The sequence below is a fragment of the Lepidochelys kempii genome, chromosome 14 (assembly GCF_965140285.1).
Source record: "Lepidochelys kempii isolate rLepKem1 chromosome 14, rLepKem1.hap1, whole genome shotgun sequence".
NCBI lineage: Eukaryota > Metazoa > Chordata > Testudines > Cheloniidae > Lepidochelys > Lepidochelys kempii.
The window spans coordinates 12,983,580-13,005,862 of record NC_136393.1 but is presented as its reverse complement, the minus strand read 5'-3'; positions in this window follow the sequence as shown (position 1 = coordinate 13,005,862).

The following is a 22,283-nucleotide window of genomic DNA, read 5'->3' as shown; positions in this document are numbered from 1 at the left end:
GTTTTGTTTGCTTATGCAACCAAAAATAATATGGCAGAGTTTCCTAGGGGTGATGAAGCATATATTTTCGGTTCCTCTGATTCTCTCAGTCTCAGGATTGCTAAAAATGGCAAAGATTTAGCTCATTTCATAGTGTTAACACCACAACCAGCTTTTTTATTTTAAGGGTTGTTTTTTATTTTTTTTAAAGATAGACATAGCCTCAAGTTTTGCAATGAGGCAATATGGTCATAAACTGAGACTTGCTGAATGTACCTTGTCTTAAAGACAAGGGCCCTGTCTTAATACAACCAAGGCAAACAACAGGAGACTAGTCAAAAGTGGAGATGGAGCCTAAATTGCAAACCGGGGAACCCTGGACACAAAAAGTTCAAGGATATTTGGATCTAGGGCTCAGAGAGATAAGGATCCAGGGCTAATAGAGATAAGGGTCAGCTGCAATGCTGGGAATGAATTAGCATGGCCACCGACCTACTTAATCTGCCTTCCGCTCCTGCTACCCACAGGCCTTTCTTTGGTTTTGGAGACCTTTGTTAGTGCTACAGTTGCATTGCCATTGCCAGGTTTGCTTCATGGGTGTTGATGGAAATCTTACTGCGGGTTTTCCATGGAGTTCCATATTTTGTGCTTGGAATGAACCCAAAGCACAGCTGAAACCGGTGTGTGTTGTCTTGGTTTGGTGGGTGGATATTGTTGGGTTCATATTCTGCTTTGGAGTGGGAGGAGGATGGCAAAAGAAGCAATGAGTGTGAAAGGGGGAAATTAAGTGGGACAGAGAAAAAGCATAAAGTGTAGCAAAAAGCAGGGCAGAGAGAAAGAAGGAAAACAAGGGAGAGAGAAAATCGACTGAATAATAGCTATTATATAAATCTTTCTCTTGCAACACTGGCTAATCTCATTAACATTAAAAATGCCGGGGAAAGACCCCCTGAGGGGTCTCAGACAGTAGTCCTGTTGCTATTGCAGGAAGAACGTCAGATCCTGAGCTCAGACGTTGGCACGAGCAAGTGAACCCCTTTCAATTCACATCTCATGTTTGCCGTATGTTTCTAAAGTGGGACAATGGGGACAATTAATACTATTTCGCATATGAGGATATGCTTGCAACGTTCATCCACACAGTCCAGGATTTCAAAATTGGAGCAGATGGGAGGAAGGATGTCTTGTGCTATTTGTGTTGGGGGTGCAGTTAATACAGAGATTTTTAATACAGAAGAAAATCTTTAGTTATCCATGCGTTGACATGCATACCCATTTACATACTGTGTCTTTCAGTTTCTACTTACTATCGCAGTTACAGATATGCCCGACAAGAATACGTAGGGGGACACATCTTCATGGCCAGTGCAGTCATGTTTCTGGTGTCTGTTAGCAAAAGGCTTTGTGCTGCAATTCTTGATTTAAAAGTTTGAACCACAAATTTTCTTTCGAAAACAACATCCTTAACTCAGTTAAGGAAGGGCCAAGAGATTACATCTAAAGCCACAGAAGGAAAACATTACTAACAGTCCATGAAATCTGAGTCGGCTACCATATTTAGACCCTGACCCTGCAAGTGGATCTTGATGAGTGTCTCTGATGTCTGCCCAGAGCCCCGTTGACTTCAGTGGCTCGCCACGTGGACATTGGGGTCTATTGGGGCAATATCAGAGCCCTAGTTATTATACCTACTAATGAATAAAGCTGTGTAGTACCTGAAACCACTCATCTTGTTTCAGGATTCACTGGAATTCAGATCAAGTTCACTGAACGGTTTCAAGCACACAGAACAGACAGACCAAAACCTTTCCCACCCCCGCAGATTTGAAAGTATTTTATCCCCTTATTGGTCCTTTTGGTCAGGTGCCAGCCAGGTTACCTGAGCTTCTTAACCCTTTACAGGTAAAAAGATTTTGTGCCTCTGGCCAGGAGGGATTTTATAGTACTGTATACAGAAAGGTTGTTACCCTTCCCTTTATATTTATGACACACTGTAATCAGGTTTATTGCAACTAGTAAGGTGGCCCTTCTTTGGCAGTTTTATGATATAGTCTCTCTTCCACTGAGTTGGGTTCTTTACGTCTTTCCATATTCTATCTAAAAACACAATGAAAGTCTGGAGGTCTATTTCATCATGTGCTTTATCCTCTCTCATTGCTTTCCTATTTTTGGGTTTTTGATGGTTTTTCTAACTTTTTCCATTTTAATATCTCCTAAATCAATATCAAGCTCGAGTGCTAGGTCTTCATCACGTATTTGTAGTAATTGACTAGCACTTGGTCTATTTAAAACAGCCTAAAAATGTTTTGCCATCTTTTCTTTTGCTCTTCTTCTATATTAAGAGTTTCCATTTCCATCTTTAATAGGGGATCCAGTACTGCTAAAGTTTCCTGTTCGTTGTTTCATTGTCTTATACAAGGTTATAAAGTTACCTCTTTGGCTAGCATCCTCAGCCTCTTGTAGCACTCCTTTTTACCTCTGTCTGTTCTCCTTGCCACTTGTTTGTCTCTTCACATCTTAGCATCCATGAGTTTTTGCTTCTTTTCCACTACTGCCAAAGTCCATTCTTCCCTTTAAGATGGTGTTGTTTATTAAAACTTTCTTAGTACATTTTAGATAGCACATTTTGTTTTTCCACAGCATACCAATGTTGTGGTTTTCTTCAGTTTGACTCCATTGGAACACTGAACGAGTTCTTCAGTTCAAGCTGAAAAGCACTTTTTCTGTTTTGGGTCTTTTAATTGTGCCCTGTTGATGCGTGGTCTTGACCCTACTATCTGCAATAACTGGAGAGGAATGATATTATTCTCAGTGCCTGGAGAAAATCATGTACATCATCATCCTGGAACGTATCAAGAAACAAATAGACCTTCAACTTCGAGAGGAACAAGCGGGATTTAGGCCACTGAGATCATGTGCAGACCATATTGTTATTCTCAGACATATTATAGGACCAAGTGTGAAGTGGAAAACACCTCTTGTGATAAATTGTATAGGTTTCCAGAAGTCTTTTGACCACATACACAAAGGCGATCTCTGGAGAATTATGGCATCGTGCAGGCAAAAATAATTAGAATCATCATATGATAATGCGGAGTGTGCAGTCACCGATGGTGATGTCCGTCAATGGTTTGCAGAGACAACTGGAATAAGGAAAGGGTGAATTATGTCCCCACTATTGTTTGCACTGGTCATTGACTATGCCATGAGGAAAGTAACCACAGAAGGCAACCAAGGAATTTGTATGGACAAATGATAAAGCACCATTGGATGACCTCATTTTTACTGATGACATTGCCTTGTTTAGTTCAACACATTACTTAATGGAAGCTTTTGGCAGATACAGCAAAACAAGTTGGTTTGCTCATCAACAAGGAAAAGATTAAGTATATGGCCATCATTAGAGTGGATAAAGAAACACCAGAAGAAGTAAGTCACTTTACCTACCTAGGGGGAGAGAGGTGTGGTGATGGAGACATCATGCTAGATAGTGCCCCCCCACCCCAAAAAAAAACCCTCAACAACTTTCATATACTTGAAAAGATTTGGAAAAGTAATCTGATTGGTACGGACACAAAAATGTGATTTTTTTTTTAATTTATTTTTATTGTTTTAAACATTTGCATCATGTCTGTTCTCTTTTATATAGAGTAGTCTCATGGAAATCTACAACAGAAATTAATAAAAAGATCAACTCATTCCAAAGTAAATGCCTGTGGAATATCTTCAGAGTTCATTAGAAACAGAATTTCTGATGTAGTAATGCACTCAGAGCACACCAATCTACAGCATCAAATATGGTAAGACAACGATGGAAATATTTAGGTCAGGCTTTAAGGATGCCACCAACATGACTACCCCAACAAGTGATATTATAGACACTACCTGGAAAAAGCGGGAGGGGGGAGACCTAGAGAAACATTATGCAGAACAATACAGAAAGAAACCAGATCCATCAACATGACACTCAGAAGCCTGAACAGAGAAATACAAGACCAAAATAAGTGTCAGAATGGATGCCCTATGCACCTAAAGGGTGCAGTAGGATAAGAAAGAAGAATTGGAGTTTAGCTGCTTTGTGGAGTTTTGATTGTTTCAACAGAGTTTCACATTGAGACGTCACATTGACTGACTGCAACTGAACTGAAAGAAAACATCTGTGTGAACCTGTGAAAAATTAAAACTTGAGTTTTGCCTGGTTTTCTTGTTCTGTTGCCATAACTTACGTTAGTGTGCTGTTCAGATGGTCACCTAAGCCTTGACCAATTTGGATGATACAGAGGTGTTGAGAATTCACTGCCATTGTATAGCTCAGGCAATATTGTCATAAGAAACACCAGTTTTGGAAAAAGCAAGCAGATTTTTCTATGAGAAGATAACTTTGGAGTTTCCAAAGGACATGGAAAAAGAATCCCCAAGAGGTAGAAGTACCACAGGCGATTCTAAATCCAAAGATTTCCCATACAAGGTAAAAGCTTGGCTCCACCTCTACTGCTGCAGCAATTTTAAGTGACTAATGAATAGAGCTGGATGGCAAGTGATCATTCCATTTTGTGGAGGATTTTGAGACTTCAAAATTTTTCATTCTGATTTGGAATGAAAACAAACCTTTGAAATTCTCCAAAGCAGAAATCTGAAAAAGAAAGAACAAAAGAAAAACTTAGTGTCTTGTTCTGATCTTTTGCCACTCTGTGGCAGCCTGCTGGGATTTCAGGCAGCCAGTTCCCAGGAGTCAGGGCAGGTAGCCTGGCAGAGTTGCCCCACAGCCTCCGACCTTGAGTCCCCAGGCATGGATTAATCCAGCAGGTAGGCTGCTGAGGAAACAGATGGGCAAGTTGGCAGAAAACCAGGTAGGGTTCTGTCAGAGCTTCATCGAAACTGAACAGTCTCCACAATGTTTTGAATCCACAAATTCCGACAGTATTTTGCCAGAATTTTCCCAACCTGTTTTACTAATGAGGTCCTACACTGAAACACACAAGTAATATAAATGCTTAAACAAATGCTGCATTACAGGAGAGTACCCCCAACAACAGGCAAAGGGGTAAAGGATCAAACAAACCACTTATTTATATTTCACTAGGTGCTGTATAAACACAGAATAAAAACACTGTCCCTGCCCCAAGGAGCTTACAATCACTTGAGACCGAATGATCACTGCCTGGGGACAGTTCCTCCGTGTCAGGGTTGAGGATGGGTGCATGGAAGTTTGCACTTCTATTGCTTTTGCTGGACCTATTCTCCAGCAAAATAGGATCTTGTTTACGCTGAGACTTTTATGAAATTTTCTCTTTGCTGCTGTAGTGATGCTAGCAATGGCGAGGGAGGTAGTATAGACAGGCAGCCAGTGTGTTTTGGGCCCTAAGCATGTGCTTAAGTCCCATTGAATTAACTGTGTGCTTAACATTAATTGTGAAGTGCTTTGCTGAATAGGAATGGATTTAAGTCCATGCATAGTCTTCAGTATATGCTTTTGGTGCTTTGTGGAATCATCCTGAAGGATAAGCGCATGCTTTAGCGTTTTGCTGAATTGGGGCCCAAGTAGTATTCAGAACCTAGTAGCAAGATCTCCAAGGCCTGGCATCTTTCATAAGCAGTAAATTCAACACACACATTTAGAAAATACAGTTCTAGAAAGTGGTTTTAAAAAAAAAAAAGTCGAGAGAAGAGGAAGAAAAACAATCCCTGAGGAAATAATTAAACTGAGGGCAAGACATCTGTGGGGTTTAAAAAAGAAAATGTTACTAGCGCTAGTTTAGCATTTGGATATGGATGAAAGATGCTTTAGATACAGAGCTGATTCTGGCCTTTTTTTTTTTTTTAAAGTTTTATCACTGATGCCATTGAATTGCTGCCGTAGGGTCAGACAACTTCTGCCTCACGCATTTAGCCCTCTGGTAAGGTCCTGAAAGGAGGCTGTTCTGCTGATGAAGAATGGAGGTTTAACTGCTGGTGATCAATGCATTCTGGGGGTTTTGTGCATGAAAAGGGTCACTGATCAAATGTTGCTGTTCTCAGCAGCGAGCACCTGGTTTATAAATAACTCCAGATATAGTTACCTCATGACCTTCATTTCTCAGCACTGGCAAACCAACTCTGAGCCAATCAAAAGTTATCATTCTCACCCACTCCCTGAACAAATAACACTGTCTTATGACAGGTTTCAGAGTAGCTGCCGTGTTAGTCTGTATCCGCAAAAAGAAAAGGAGTACTTGTGGCACCTTACAGACTAACAAATTATAGACTCCTGTCCCAACACATCTGTGATAATGAGTGCCCTCTGTAGGAAACCAGCATGTTTACACTCAGTCTGCACAGCCTCTTTGATCAGACACTGCCACGTACAAGCAAGGAGCATGGTGCTGGTCTTGAGATAATTAAATAAAATCTGATCTTTCATAGATGTACACTGGCAGTGAGTTTCCCTAGGAAAAGAGATCCCGATCTGCCCTCTTGTGTACCAATGAGTATTCATTTTATATATGCTGCATTCTTAACTTTTCACTGTTTGGTAGAAGGTTGGGCATATATACAGGCTTTTGTCCTATATATATAAAATGTGACATACAAGACTAGCAAACTTTCATGTAATTTAATGCAAAATAGTTACATTTAGATTGGTTAGATATTAAATTGATCAGTGTTTTATAATTGGTTACATATTTTTACATGCTTTTTATGAAAGATTAAGCTATTGTAAATGAGCACTTGCCACCTCCATCTGTGTACCATGCAACACTTTCATAATGGAACTAAAACAAGCGGGCAAAAATCTCTGGTTACTCACACTTCAAAATCTCAGGCCAGGTTACCAGCATTTCAAGGAAACCTGGGCTGATGTGGAGCTTGGAGGGAAAGACTCGGTGACCTGAAACGAAACAAAACGTGGCTGTTCCAGGATTTGTTTTAACCTAGTACATAATGTTTGTGTAGCAATTGGGTCAGTAGTTAACTCCTGGCTGAAAGAAACCCTAATCGGTTCTTCCAGCAAGTTACCTTCTGTATCATATCTCCTGACGTAGAGTAAATAGGCAAGATATAAAAACCTGCAGAATTGTCCCAACTTGGGGGGAAGGAGGGCAATTAGAGGCAAAAGTCATAGGCCAAATTCATGTCTTGCCACCAGTGTCCTCTTACTATGATGCGTTGATCTCTTACTCTTTCCTGTAACACTCAGACTATGACTCTGATATAGGCTCAGGCAGAGGAAAAATATTCTTATTTCTTTAAAAAGAAATTTACATTTATTATTATCTATTGCTTGACTAATAATGCATAACTAATAACTTATCTGATCTCACCTTTTTTCTGATTGAGAATTGTCTGCCAATAGATCTGTTTTCTCAAAATTTGCTTTTGAGATTTTACCAAGGGACTACTGTGAAAAATTCTTGGTGTGGAGTTCATTTGTGAGTGGTTTGTTGTGAATATTTTATATTATCAAAATGATCTTTGTGATTAGAAACATAACATGCAGCTTAGGGTTACCATTCTTTGACTGACTGGACATAAAACTTAGAATTGGGTTTTCTTGCATGGGTGCTTGTGGAATGCAAACTTAAATTTGCTTCACATCAATATTTTCTAGTATTCATTTTAAAATTCACTGCTCCCACAAACATCCTGTCAGTAAACTTGCTCACTAGACTGTTTTGTGGAAGGCAAACACAAAAGGGGCCTGTTCAGTTAGTTATTTAAATATTCATGGATTTCTTTCAGTACTCTTCATCTCTACTAGGAGCAAAGTGAATTGCTTGTGTACATTTTTCACATTTGCCAGGGTACGAAAGTCCCTTTTACACTGTCTTATGGAAAAGATTTTGAAAACCATACTTATCAGGGACAGCTCTGCTTGTTTAGTGCATGTTACCTGCCTCTAGCTTTTCAGTTACTGTCTCTGTAGGGGTCATGTGCATGAAAAAAAGTCTGTTTCATAAACACATTAGCTCCTGTCCCCTACCTGATGATAACATAGTCCTTCAACATCCACATCATCTCTGTTAACAAATTGTGGCTGCTAAGGTTATGTTATAAGTAGTAAACAGAAGAACTCTAAAGAAAGCTTGTGTAAAAAGAAATACACAGAACTATTGAAATATAGTATCAATAGAATGGCTTTGAAAGATTTGCAGGTGGTTACAGAGTTTGTGTTTTAAGGCTTTTGCTAATGCATATGCTTGTTATACGTGGTTAATCCCAGGCAGGGAATCTTTACAAATGGGTAGCATAGCTGAGTGTGTAGATCCACCGTTTGTCAGGGTGAAATTAAAACCCTTTCCCTGAAGAGAAAGCTGCAGCAGATGGAAGCTTTTCTCTCTGCTGACATTTCTTGAAGGTTTAAAAGCTTTGCTTTATTTTAAAATGCCTCTTTCAGCAGAGGCAATGCTCACTGACACTTGTAAACTAACATAAATCTCAAAGTTTCTAAAAATCTGTCAAGGATTCCCTTCCTCAAATGGATGGAATCCAAGGTGGTGGGTGCTGGGTGGATAGGGACAGTCCCCATAAATCATAGCAACTTTGTAATTCATCTCTGCAAGACCACCACACTTTCAGATAACTGCATAACTGGATCATTAGACAATTGTCTGTTTGTTAATTGAGAGACATAGAGTAAAAATTTCAAAATGACCAAGTCCCGTTTTCAAAAGTGACTTAGGAGCTCAAGTCACTTGAAAATTTTGCCCTTTGTCCATTTCAGACTAGAGTTGCGTTTTATTCTAGAAGTGCCACGGTTCTAACAAATAAGCTACAAAATCAGTTCATGAAAACTTCATTTGTGTTTTAAGTATAAACCATAATTTGTGTTCTCACTGTCTCTGGGTTTGACATTCAACACAACATCATATTGATCTGCTGCTAAAAAGAGGGTGGCCATCTAGGTATTAATGGCATAATATTTTGTTCTGTAATTTAGAAACCATTTTTAACTGTGGGAATTCTTGAACTATTTGGGATCCCCAATGGGAATCCTAGCTCACCTAAAAATGTTTGTCACCGCTCATTCTGACCATCCTGTAAGCCCTAGAGGTCTAACAGATTCAGCAGGTTTTTCTTTTGCTAGCTTGCCAAAGTAGATGTCAGTATAGAGATCCTGTAATTTTCACTGCTTTGTAACTTTCATTGCTTGCACAGGGATCAGGTAAAATGTTGGCAGAGCTATGGAAATATTTACACATTACACTGACTAGATTGTAAAGGATGTAGTAATAAATCATTTAACCATGACCAAGCTGACATAAGTTAAATTTCTTACACAGTCACCACTAAATTCAAAGAATTACCACTGTATGGAAACCTCGTTCTGTTATAACCTGTGGAAAAAACATAGTTTGGATCTGATTTTTTGCATGTCTGGAACTACTGTGTGACTGCATAGGACATTTCATGTGGAGAAGTACCGCTCACAGAGCAAGATTTAGGATGCTGAGGTAGTGCAACAAGGCTGCCAAGAGAAGAGACGTTTTCTTCAGCCTCTCTCCCTCTAGGTCACCAGTTTTAATTTCTCTCAGCCTGGCAGGGACCAAAAACTTGCCATGATCGGCTTGCCATTTGGCAGTCTATATGAAATGTGGTGTTAAAATATCTCCAGTTCCTTGGGGATGGCTGTCCATATCACAGAAACTCAAGGCTAGGGCTGTAGAGTTGTTTTAAAATCTGTTTGAAACTGGTATGGTTAAAGTGATGTAACCCTTACAGTGGACGCTGTTTTGTTTTGTTTTGTTTTTTAATCTCTGTGTGAGAATATTTTCTGCATGGTGAGAAAATATACCAGGATGTCATATCCCCAGAAACTAAACAGTCCATTAAGGAAATACAATTGTTTGTTCTCTGCTACAACCCTGGATAACTTTAATCGGGGATTATGCTTTCTTTTCAAAACATTCTTCCTTCCATAATAAAAATGTTGCTCCTGCTAATGTTTCCGTTACAGAACTTTCCAAATTTGCTGTTGAGCAATAAAAGATACTTAGACTTATGATTTAGTCAACAAAAAGTTCATGATGTAATAAGGGGTTGCTTTTCTTTTATAGAGTGATATCATTTAAAGTCAGTTCTGGTTTGATGTGGCTAAAAATTCTAGGCATTACTATCAATGCCTGGTGCCACTAATCATATTGGTGTATCTCCAACTCTAATTCTGGTTATTGTTATATTTATACACTAGTTTCTACTGATGGGTGAACTCAAAGGGTCAGAATTCAGGCTGTCTGGATACTTATTTGAACTATGCTAACCTTGAATTTGCAAAATTCGACTCCAAACCTCACAAGAGGCGGCTCTCATAGCAATAACTTTAGACTGTGGTGTCTAATATATCTTTAACACTTTGTACCCCTCAGGCAGATCCCTACTCTTTTCCCTGCCACGTTGACAATCAATGAATTTTTTTTTTTAAACAAGCCTTAGCTGAAATCTAATGTTAACACAGATAGCCTGGGGAAAAACTAGACTCCAAGGGGCAGTTTACAGCTGAGACAACACAGAGCCAGTGTACTAATTCAGAGTGCACTTGGGTTGTGGCTTGCATGTTTGCCAGCTCTTGAGTGTTGTTTTGCTGCAACAACGCAACACATATGGGACCATCTACTGAAAGGTATTATGGCCCTACAGTGCAGGGAGGGAATTCACACAATTATTTCCACACTACCATCCTACCATGATGCTAAACTGCGCAGTACATGAGTAGCTAACAACTGGTCTCTATTAGAGCTTGGGGAAACAAGTGAACAACTTTCTGCAAAGCTTCTTGCAGACCAGGCATTGCCCTTTTGTTTCATGCCTGTCAAGTTAAATTTTTCTACCAAATTTGATACAGTGGTGCTTTTCTCTATTTGCAACAAAATCAGTTTAACACTAACTTTTGATTAAGTGATCCCATTTCCATGGGGAGGGGAGGAGGATAGCAGAATGTGTCAAGCTGGAGGGTGAAATTTTCAGTTCCTAATTTCTCAGACCTCACCTCTTCTATGGTATGTATTTTGCAGGCTGCCATAGCTATGGGGCACAGTGAGAGTACTGCTACGAGAGCACAAGCATGTAGCTAAGAAGCCTGCTGCTCCCCTTGGTACCGGAGCTCAGGCCCTCTAGCAAAAGGGCTCTGGCACACAGGACAGATTATTGTTGATCAGAAGAAACGCCTGCTCTTTTTTGCAGTTCAGTTCTTTGTTTCCTTAGTAACTCTTGGTAAAAGTAAATGTACCTGAGTGCAGCTTTAACAATGTGAAATTTCTACATACGTTGCCTGATCCAAGTCCACCCACTCTCAGCATCTCCCTCATCTTCCACGATCGACCTGCCATTACACACTATACGGTACGATCACTAGCGGAGTGGGTGCAATCAGAGACTGAGAAGCATGTTAACAAAAGTCCTGGTGAAGAACAAAAATAACCCCCCTGCCAGTCACCATAGCAAATGTTGCTCCCGAGAGATAGGAAAAAATTATATACTGAGATGTATGTGGTGTAAGCCTGCCTATACCCTGTGTGGGAAGGGGCTTTACTAAAGCACTGAGAGCCTGCCTGCACGTGGGTGGAGAGAAAAACAAATGTTAACAGTTCCTTTTGTTGTCCTGGATAGCATGATAGAGAATGGAGAGTGAAGGGAAAGCTCCCCTTGTTCTGAAGAGATACAGACTCATTGTGATAACTGCAGAGAGACTAGTAAACTGCCACACTTGGCACTGCTTTTTTTCCCCCTAGGGTTACTTGGTCCTGCTTCAGTACTGGGGACTGGACTTGATCACTTCTGACAGTCCCTTCCAGCCCCACATTTCTATAATCTACTGCAGCAACGTTATGGGGGTCAGTGTCCATTTGAGAGCTCACGCTTCACTCTTCTTTCCTGGAAAAGGGGTATGCTGAATTGTACTACGCCCCTGCATACATAATAGCTCCAAACATAACTGGGTCTCCTTGCAGGCAGAATGGCGGCTGGTTGCATTCATGGCTTGTGAACTGGCTGGTTAAACCAGACACGTGTCATTTTGCTTAGTGAAGCAGAAAGTAGGATGGGCTTTGTGTCCTCCCTCCCCCAGGTAGCAGCAGCTGGACACAGTGACCAGACAATGTTTAATGGGAGCCTCTGAGCAGGACCCCAGTGGGAAGGGAGAGTCCCGGACAGGCGGATTGCAGTTTCATGCAGGTAACTAAAAAATACAAAAGTTCCCCTTCCTAGAACAGGCCAGACTTCACGGAATGAAGCTAGGTGTAAGTATATGAAACTAGGGTTCCAGGAGGGGCCTGTAAAGGTGGTCCCTGAGCACCCTCTTGCAGTCCTGTGCACCTTAATGTCTCCAAATAGAGCAGCAATAGGTTTCAGTTTAACAGCTCAGGGCCAGGGAGAAGCCAATACATATTAACAAACTACCATCTCCTTTTAATCAGATGTCAGGCCAGGAATTCTTACAACACGCATTTCATTGGGCTCTGGGTTCACAGCTCCCAAACTTGCAGTCTACATCAAGTCTCTGAATCAGATTAGGCTTGTCTCCAGGTACCCGAGAGAGCACCTCCTGCAGCCCACCAGGCTCAGGCTCCTGCTCTCTTTCCTTGTTCTGCTTCCTGTTAATATAGCTCAGATCCCAGGGCAGGGTGGCCTTGATTATCCTCGGACTATACACTCCAGCCTGTTCCTTAAAGGGGTAATACCCTTTCCCCCTGTCTGTTTCACAGGGCAGTATAAATAAGTCCCCACATTAGACAAGCACAAGTCGTTGGGCCATGTGGTTGCATTTAATAACTTGAATTGTATGCAATCCAGTTTCATAATCAAAAATTGAAATTAGGAATGGATGCCATGCATCCTAGGTGTGGAGTGAGGGGTACTCCTGGCATTCCCCTGAGTTGGGAAGCTCATTGAATGCGGAGGGCTTGCAGGCACAAGTTCCAAATCAGAAACTACAGCTGAGGAAGAAGAATAGTCATGGGAGTAAGACACTGGACCAGGACTTCGGTGAGCTAAGTTCAATTCCTGGATTTGCTGCAGGCTTCTCACATGACTCTGGCTAATCATTTTTATTTATACTGTGGTAGCATCTAGGGGCCCTGATCATGGCTCAGAGCACCACTGTACTAGGCATTGTAACACAGTGTCTCTGCCCAGAAGTGCTTCCAGTCTAACTAAGGGCTAGTCTACTCTAAAAGTGCTACATTGGCACAGCTGTGCTGCTGCAGCACATCTGGTGAAGACTTTCTATGTTGATGGAAGAGCATTCTCCCGTCAGTATAGTAAATCCATTCTGCCAGAGGCAGTAGCTATTTTGGCAGGAGAAGTTTTCCCACCAACCTAGTGCTGTCCGCGCTGGCGCTTAGGTCGGTATAACGTATGTCACTCGGGGTGGGTGGGGGTGGCTTATTCACACCCCTGAGTGATGTAAGTTATACCGAAGTAAGTGGTAGTGTAGACCTGGCCTATGTCACTAACTCTCTATGCTTATGTACTATGGGGATAAAACCTACCTCACAGGATGATTGAGAGAATAAAGCCACAAATACTCCAGAGGTGTTCAGATATTACCGTGGTGGGCACCGTTAAGAATATAGCTGAAACCCCTAGACATGGCTTTTCTATAAATGTTCATGTTGCAAAGCTGCTATTGGGCAATCTCCCTATCCCTGTTCAGACACGTCCTGTACAGTATCGTATCTTGGTCACCCAAACTCAGCAAAAAGTTGGACTATCGTTATCTTGCCTTTCTTTCTTCCTTTGACAGGAATAAATGCATTGCCCCCTGAAAACTCGTATGAATGAACGTCTCATAAATTTTGCACTCGAGAAACTCTGCTTGTATCCTGTGGTCATAAAAAAGAAATTAAATCTGCATATAACATTCAGGAACCTGTAATTCTGCTGCACAGCTTCATGCCTACATAAATCAGCGCCTGTCATGAATATTGCACGGGCCCTGCAGCTGCCTGACCCACGTGATTTTAAAAAGATAAATAAAATGAAAACAAAGCAATATTCACAGAGAGGCTTCACAAACAGCACCTGCTCTTTGAAAGCTTGAAAGGCCACAAATAGCAAACTAGGAAAGGCACAGAATGTAAAGGTCTGTTAAAGCCTAAAGGTTGTGCATATGTTTGTTTTCCTCTTGCAACGGTGGGAGAGTGCTAGGAGTTCTAATACACGGAATATCCTCTGGAGGGAGGGTATTGTAATGGGGAAGAAGGCATGATGACCATCAAGCCTTGCAGAGGGCAAGGATCTATGGGAAAAGCTATTCTACAGATTTTGGGGAGAGGGCATTACTTGTAGATAGAGCTAGTCAGGAATTCATCGTTGGAATGTTTTTCTTCAGAAACTGCCGATTCATCGAAACCAAAATTGTTTGCGGGAAAGCATCTGTTTTGACAAATCTCTCAATTCCAAAGGTTTTGAGAAAAAGTTTCAAAATTGTCTAAATGTCCCATTTTGATACTTGAAATTTTCATTTTCTGCTTCAAAATGACTGTTCCAAAATGTTAGTTACTTTTTTTTAACACTCTAAATTCAAATCAAAATGAAGTGCCTTGATTGACATGATCTGAACCTTTTTTGGATTATTGGTTTGTGAAAATTTTACTTTTTATCCCAATTCAGAGTGGGAAAAGTCTTCAAAATCATTCTCGTAGGATGGGAAAAGCACAGGCACCTCTTCTACCCTTATCTTTGGAAACCAAGAGTCATGCTGCTATTGGCTTTTTCCTCCATGGCTGTGGCCCCTTACTGCGTCAGGGGGCTAGAAAATACCCACAACTCTCCCACGCCCACTAACTCTCCTGCAGATTTCTACAAAGAAAATCCAGTGGATTGATGGGGATCATGCTGCATAGAGGCCCTGTTCTGCCACCTCATCTTAAATGACTTTGTTTGCTGCCCCAACAAATTTCACTCCCAGAAACCACAGACTTGTGTGGAAGGGTACCCACCAGCTGTAGGGAAGGAGAAAACATGCCATTTTGGCTCCATTCTTCTCCCTTCCAGAGGGCTAGGGGCCTTTCAACCCTTCCCCACCCCCCTTTGTTTTTCTCATAGGCTTCTAGTGCCTGAGAACCCAAGGTCCTTCGGCAGCAAGTTAATAACATAGCAAATAAATGCAGCTCTCACACATGTGGCACCTTGGGAAAAGTACAGTAAGGGTTTGGAATAAATTATGAGTAGGTGAACTGGTTCAGAAACAGCATGAACGCTCTCTTCTTGCAAACTGTTGTTCATTGTCAGGTTCAGTTTGGGTCTGGTTTTATTTAAAAGCTTCAGCAATGCAGGTGCTGTATTGAAAGTTTGAAATACTTAACAGAACTTAAAGCAGAAGGCAGAAGCAGGGCAAGCCTCCCCCGTGCTGTATCACCAGTATGCCTCTATCATAATTGTCTTCACCCCATACCCGCTCAGTCCTATATTGTTCAGCTAAGACTGCACAGGGGACAGTGTATGGAAGGAAATTAGGCAGGGAGCTCAACTGGTGCCAACTAGACTGAGCTCCAAACTCATCACCCCATAGGCCACTGCTGAGTCATTGGAATGCAGCAATTTTTAGTTTGATTCAGTCCGGCAGGAAATATTTTCTTTGTAAGCTGAAATGCTCTGGTGCAAGATAAAATCAAATAGTCTCCCATTTATTTCCTTTTAGGAGAAAAAAATACACTATTTGCTTAATCCTAAAGGAGGAATTTGGCACACTGTTTTTTAAAAAGTTCTGTTCTGAGACCTGTCCAGACACCCTTTTGGTGCACTGAGAACTGGGCCCTGTGTGATGAAAGTACACAATCCTGCAACCTCCCTCTGCCAAAAAAGAGGCTCAATTGATTAATCAAAGGGCTGGGAGTCAGGAGTTCTATTCCCCATTCTGTCACTCCCTGTGTGACCTCAGGTAAAGTATTCCACTTGTGCTTGTTTTCCCCATCTGTAAAATGGGGCAATAGCTTAACCACCTTCATAAAATGCTTTGAGATCTACAGGTGAAAGAACTCTGGAAGCTGCAAACAGTTTCTAGTGCCATGTTAATCTATGGTTTACACCGATTTGGTCCTTGTTATCCTCTCATTAAATAAAGAGGATTTAAAAACATAAAAACCCAACACACAGCAATCCCATTATTGTTTACTCACATCCACACAGACTGTACTTTCTCCTATAGCAACCCAGAAATACAAAACATTGTGCTTTTTTTCTGCATGCTTTGCTGTACTGCAAAATCCTGCAGTTTTAAACATTAAGCAAAGTCTTTGTATTATAGCTGATGCATGCTATTAAAAGGGTACTGAATGCTTTTTCCACTGGCATTAATTGAGTGAAGGGAAAACAGACTCCAACACTGTCATATGGTATCAAAATAATTAGCTCAGCTATAAATAGCTTGGCTTGTTCGTTTTGCTTTTTTTTTTTTTTTTTTTTTTTTAAGGTCAGCTGTAACATCACTGTGCATGCAACTGTGCCTTCTGCAACGATTCATGTATGTTAGTGCTAACAGGGAAGTGCATTCTCAATCAATGATCCTAAAGCCACACAAACTATTTAATGCGCTATTGGACAAATAACAAGTCACACTTTAGACTGGGAAAGAGGTGTTAGCTAGTGATTTGAGTGCAAGGCCTTGTCTACACAAACTTATCCCAGTTTAACTAAAAGTGGTGGTGTTTTTTGTTTTTTTTCCCAATCCAACTTTAGTTAAACTGATGCAACCCCCTTGCAGGGAAACACTTGAGCTGAAGAATGCATCCTATCAAATTATCTTACATTGATTCCTTACCAACTTCAGCTAAAATATAGGGTACTCCTAATATGAAATAAGTGTCTACACAAGAGGGTTCATCAGTTTAGTTTCTAAATCAGCTTAGTTTTTTTTTTTTAAAAAAGTGAAACTTTCTTGGGTAGACAAGGCCCAAGAAGGCAGCTAGGAAACCTTTGTTCTAATCCTGGCGGTCTCTAATCCTGTCCTGACCTTTATATCCTTGAATGCTGATTAGGGTTTGTCTGTACAAAGAATAGACTAGGTAAAAAGGGTGTTTAAAATGCCACCTTTTACAGCTGTTCACTTTGTGTTGAATCTAGGCTCCCATTAGTGACAATCAGCTAAACTTACTATAAAGTTGTTTAACCTGCGTCCATGCTAAATCAGGTTTCAAATCCTGTTGGCCAACTCATTTTTTAAAAAGCACCTTTGCCCCAATCTATTCCTAGTGTAATTACACATTTAAACTGCCTGTCCATTTCCTCCTCTATAACAAGGGGGTGATAATACTGACCTACTTCACAGGAATAACGAAGACTAGTGACTATTTTAAATGTGCTTTAAGATAAAGCATGAGAGTGTTAATTGTTTTATTAATAAAGCTAAACTTTCAGTTCCCATTTAGCTTTCATGTTCTGCATGTAATTTGCAATTACTTTAGTTGGAAGATGCCCTTGAAGCTCAGTGGGTCTGCAGTAAAGCTGAATACAAAGCAGCTTGTGTCAGTCTACAGTTCTGCTTTAAAACTACATGCATTTTGCCCCCCCCCCCCCCCGCTCCACGAAAACCATGATGTCTTGTGACTGCAGTTCTGTGGTAAAATCTCCTTTAACTGCTGGGTATTTTGAATAAGGCAGCTTAAATTCTAATTGCAAATTCTAATTTGCTCTGTGTTTAGGATTGCACAACATATTGGACTAGAAAGTAGCCAAGCAACGCATTTAGGTCCATATCTAGGTATTGTGTGTACTTTGATATATACACTTTCCTCCCCCACATATTATGCAACTCTTCTTTAATTTATCAGAAATATAAGACTTTAGTTGTCACTAAGCTACTACAATGGCCACAAAATGTTATGGCAGCCGTGTAGACTCGGGATAGAAGTCTGCTCCTTCTGCTTCAAGCTAAAGGAGAATTTTTCTCAGCTATTACTAGGCTAGGCCATGAGTAAGGCCCTACTTCATTCATGATATTGCGAATCCCACAATATTAGGCTTTCACCGCAGTTTGATTTTAATTAGCTTACTTTGCATAGTCCACAGTTTTGCATACAATTTGAGCATGTAACTAGTACTGCACTAACAATCAATGTCTGTAAAATGTAAAAGGCTAAAGTGACTGGACTTGATTTCTACTGCAGTTGTGTTTTAGTCTTCTGCATTTTATATTGTACCGGTCACTACTTTTTTTTTGTTTAATGAAAGTAATACAATTGCAGCAAAACGTCTGGTTATTTAAAAAAAAAAAAATAGCAGGCATAACCTAATACTTGAGTGTTTATTTCATTCCAGCAAGTTTTTCTTAAACAAATAGGTCTACTCTGGCTTTTCCAAATTACCACTATTAATAAAGGTCCATTATTACTTTTCCATGTCTTGTCCACAACTCAGCTGCAGTTATTTGGAGATCATCCCACAATTCAAGTAGGGCCTTAGTCGCAAGTCTATCTTTGGGTCTGAGATTTTCATAGGAACCTAAGGGAGTTAGATGTCTAACTCACACTGAAATTCAATGGGAGTTGGACACAAAATTCCCTTAATCCCTTCTGACAATCCCAGCCTTAGTACCTAGTAATAAAGGCACACTGAAAATTACACAGAAAGGGAACTGTTTCTAAATAAGATTCACCACCTTTTTTGGAGTAGTCATGTTGGATCAAACCATTGGTCCCTCAAGCCCAATATATGGGGAAATTTGATGCAGTGGTTAGGGCATTAGCATGGGATTTAGATGAGAGTCAAATTCCCTGCTCTGCCACTTCCTATGGCCTGGTCTACACTTAAAAAATTAGATCAACCTAGCTGTGTCACTCAGGGCCGTGGACAATTTTGCAACCTGAGCGCCCTAGCTAGATCGATCTATCCCTGTAGTAAACAAATATAGGTCCACAGACTGATTTCTCCATCAACCTAGCCACCACCTTTTGGGGAGGTGGATTCACTACAACAACAGAAAGAACTCTCCTGCTGATGTAGCCTAGATGATTCCTACAGCAGCAGCACTGAACAATGCTGTTGTAGCAGCTATAGTATAAACACGGCCTATGTGCCCTTAAGTGGGGCACTAGTCCAGGGGCGGGCAAACTACAGGCCCTCGAGCTCGCGCCGGGGAGCGGGGTTGGGAGCTTTCCCCACTCTGGTGCTCCAGCCAGCGAGCGGGGTGGGGGGCTTGCCTTGCTCCACTCTGTACGTGCAGCAGCTCCGCCCAGCTCCCAGAAGCAGGGACAGCCAGGGGGCTCCGCACACTGCCCCCACCCCAAGTGCCGGCTCTGCAGCTCCCATTGGCCGGCAACTGCGGCCAATGGGAGCTGCGGGGCTGGTGCCTGCGGACGGGGCAGCGCACAGAGCGATGTGGCCCCGCCTCCGCATGGGAGCCGGAGCGGGAACAGGCTGCTGTTTCCAGGAGCCGCCTCGGGTAAGTGCTGCCCGGATCCTGAACCCCTGAGCTTCCCCCCACACCCCAACCCCCTGCCCCAGCCCTGATCACCCTCCAAACCCTTTGATCCCAGCCTGGAGCCCTCTCCTACACACCAAGCCCCTCAGCCCAACCCCAGAGTCTGCACCCCCAGTTGGAGCCTCAACCCCCTGTGCACCCCTGCCCCAGCTGAGAGCCCCCTCCTGCCCTCTGAACCCCTCCATCCCGGAGCACCCTCCTACACCCTAAACCCCTCATCCCCAAACCCACTCCAGAGTCTGCACCCCCAGCTGGAGCACTCATCTCACCCCTCCGCCCCCCGTGCACCTCAATCCCCTGCCCCAGCTGGCCCTCCATACAATTTCCATATCAAGATGTGGCCCTGAGGCCAAAAAGTTTCCCACCCCTGCACTAGTCTCTCTCTTTGCCTCAGTTCTCCATCTGTAAAGTGGAATAAAATAGCACTTGCCTAACTCACAGCACCGCTGAGATGATAAATACATTAAAGATTTTGAGGCACTAGGATATTATAGTAATAGAGGCCATATAAGTACCATCAGTACATACAATATCCTGCTGTGGGAAGAGGCCAATACTTGATGCTTCAGAGGAGGGTGAAGAGCCAAGCCCCCATCCACTATTGCACATAGGTTATGACCCAAAGTACAGAGAAATAGAGATTATTCCATTGACTTCAAAGGACTTTAAATCAGACCTATAGCCAGTTGTACAGTTCTACAGATGGGGGTGAAGAAGGATTCCTACCTGATCCCATTGGCAAATCAGTTTACAAACTGAGGCATGGGATCTGAATACGGGTCTTGTAACTCATATCCATATACTTGCCTTGACTGTGTGAAGGAATGAGATACAGGCTAGGTCTTAAGCCCAAGAGTGGCCCAACATCACAACCAGTGACGCTGCCAAATTGCCAAAGGCACAGCCTTATGAGCAGATGCAAGTGTGCTTGTGAAGGATAAGATGATAGTGCAGAATCTAGACTACCTTTACTCCCAGACACTCTTGTGAATCTGTTTTTGGTGTATGGTTTTAAAGTGTAAGCAGATGAAGCTCTTCCCAATTCAGTAGGATACACTGAACAAGAACCCAGAGGATTATGAAATGAGACAGACAAGTGTACAGAAATAGATCGCAAGCATTCTTAAAGGTTAGTGGGTTGATTTGTCTCATTAAAACATTCAGTGGAATGGAAAGCTTTATCTCAGTTTGAATATTTCTCAGGTACTCTGTCTTCTTAGGTTTGGGACACGGAATACGCTGCCTACACCTAATGATATTTCGGAAGCGCCTGTGGAAACTAGATTAATCATTTTATATGGGTCTATGTGAGGTTCTCCAGAAATCCCTGAGTGTTGAAATTATATTCTACTGTCTCAACAATACAGTCCCTGCTCTGCTATTAGTGTGAAGGACCAGTGACATCCAGTGGCAAGTTGGAGTGACTGAATTCCTTACAATTCTGCCAAAGCACAGGTACTTTATTTTCACATGGGTTGATAGCAACTCTGTCCCGTTGTTTTAGAATCATTATTATTAAACGTATCTTGTCTCTAGCTTAGGGTGACCAGATGTTCCAATTTTATAGGCACAATTCCAATTTTTGGGTCTTTTTCTTATATAGGCTCCTATGACCCCGTCCTGATTTTTCACATTTGCTGTCTGGTCTCCCTACTCTAGCTTCTTACTCCAGGCCCATTTCTGTGGTAGCTGGGAACCTACTGAGCATGCTCTGTTTTACTATTCTTGTGAAGCACATATAGTTCTATATTTGTTTTAACTTTGGTTGCATGGGTACTTCAGTGTGAGCTTCATTGGGAACAATGGCCATAAAACTCAAAATTCTCTAGCAATGACATTCCACATAAACATAACCAGGGAGAAATTTGACCTTGGGAGAGGCTATGTGCCTAAAATACATGACTTGGTTAAGGATATTATGAAATATTTTTCTAACACTTAGGGTACAGAAAGAGACTGAGCACTCAGCGATAGCACTGACTTATTTTAGAGTGAGTGAAGATTGTTTTCCTCTTTCTCCCTCCCCTCCCCCCCCCTTTAAGAAGAAATTCTGACCACTGTACCAAGATTGTTTACCAAACCTCCAAGAACTTCTCTTAAAGATCAATAACAGAATGCAGGTGTGTATTGTAAATTACATTTTGGAGAATGCTATATTTCAAAAACGGTTCTTCCTTTTGTTCACTGCCTAGTTCTGGATTCCCTTTTCCTTGCAAGAGTTGATCTCTAGTATTCACTTGAACTAAAGATGCAGTCCTCACTGAATGAGTGAAAGAATAAATGTCATTTATTGTCTGGGTGGGAAATATTTGAAGTTGGAAGTGGTTATTAGCAAAGTTTAAAAAAAAATCTGAAATCTGTTCACAATGTTGAAAGTACAGAATGGAGAATTATTTTGTTTAAAATACAAAGTAATTCATAAAAAATCATAACATGACTTGTGACAGAAGAGACCATATGAATTGCAGATCCTCTGGTAATCTTAATATTAGAGGGGCCTTTACTGAAGAGAAATAGAATAGAATGATTTACTGCTTGTGTTTAGATGCACTGAACTCTGAACCCCTCTGTGTAAAAATAGATCACTGATAACCTTAATAAGGTTGTGTATTTACTGTAACCCATAACTTGCATTACGTCAACTGTACTTCATCCTCTGTATCTGCCACAATCTTTTACTCATACTGTCAACCGCTGGTTAATAACAAAGCTAAAATTAAACACACCAATTGGTAAGAGGATCAGATTAAATATTGTCACCAGCAAAGTTTAGTGTCATTAAAAGCTCTCTAAGGACTCTGTAATAGTACCAAATATGTGGTCGGTATTATTTAAAACAAAACATTGATCTATTAGTTTTCCTTTACTTACACACACACACACACACACACACACACGGCATTGTCTTTCT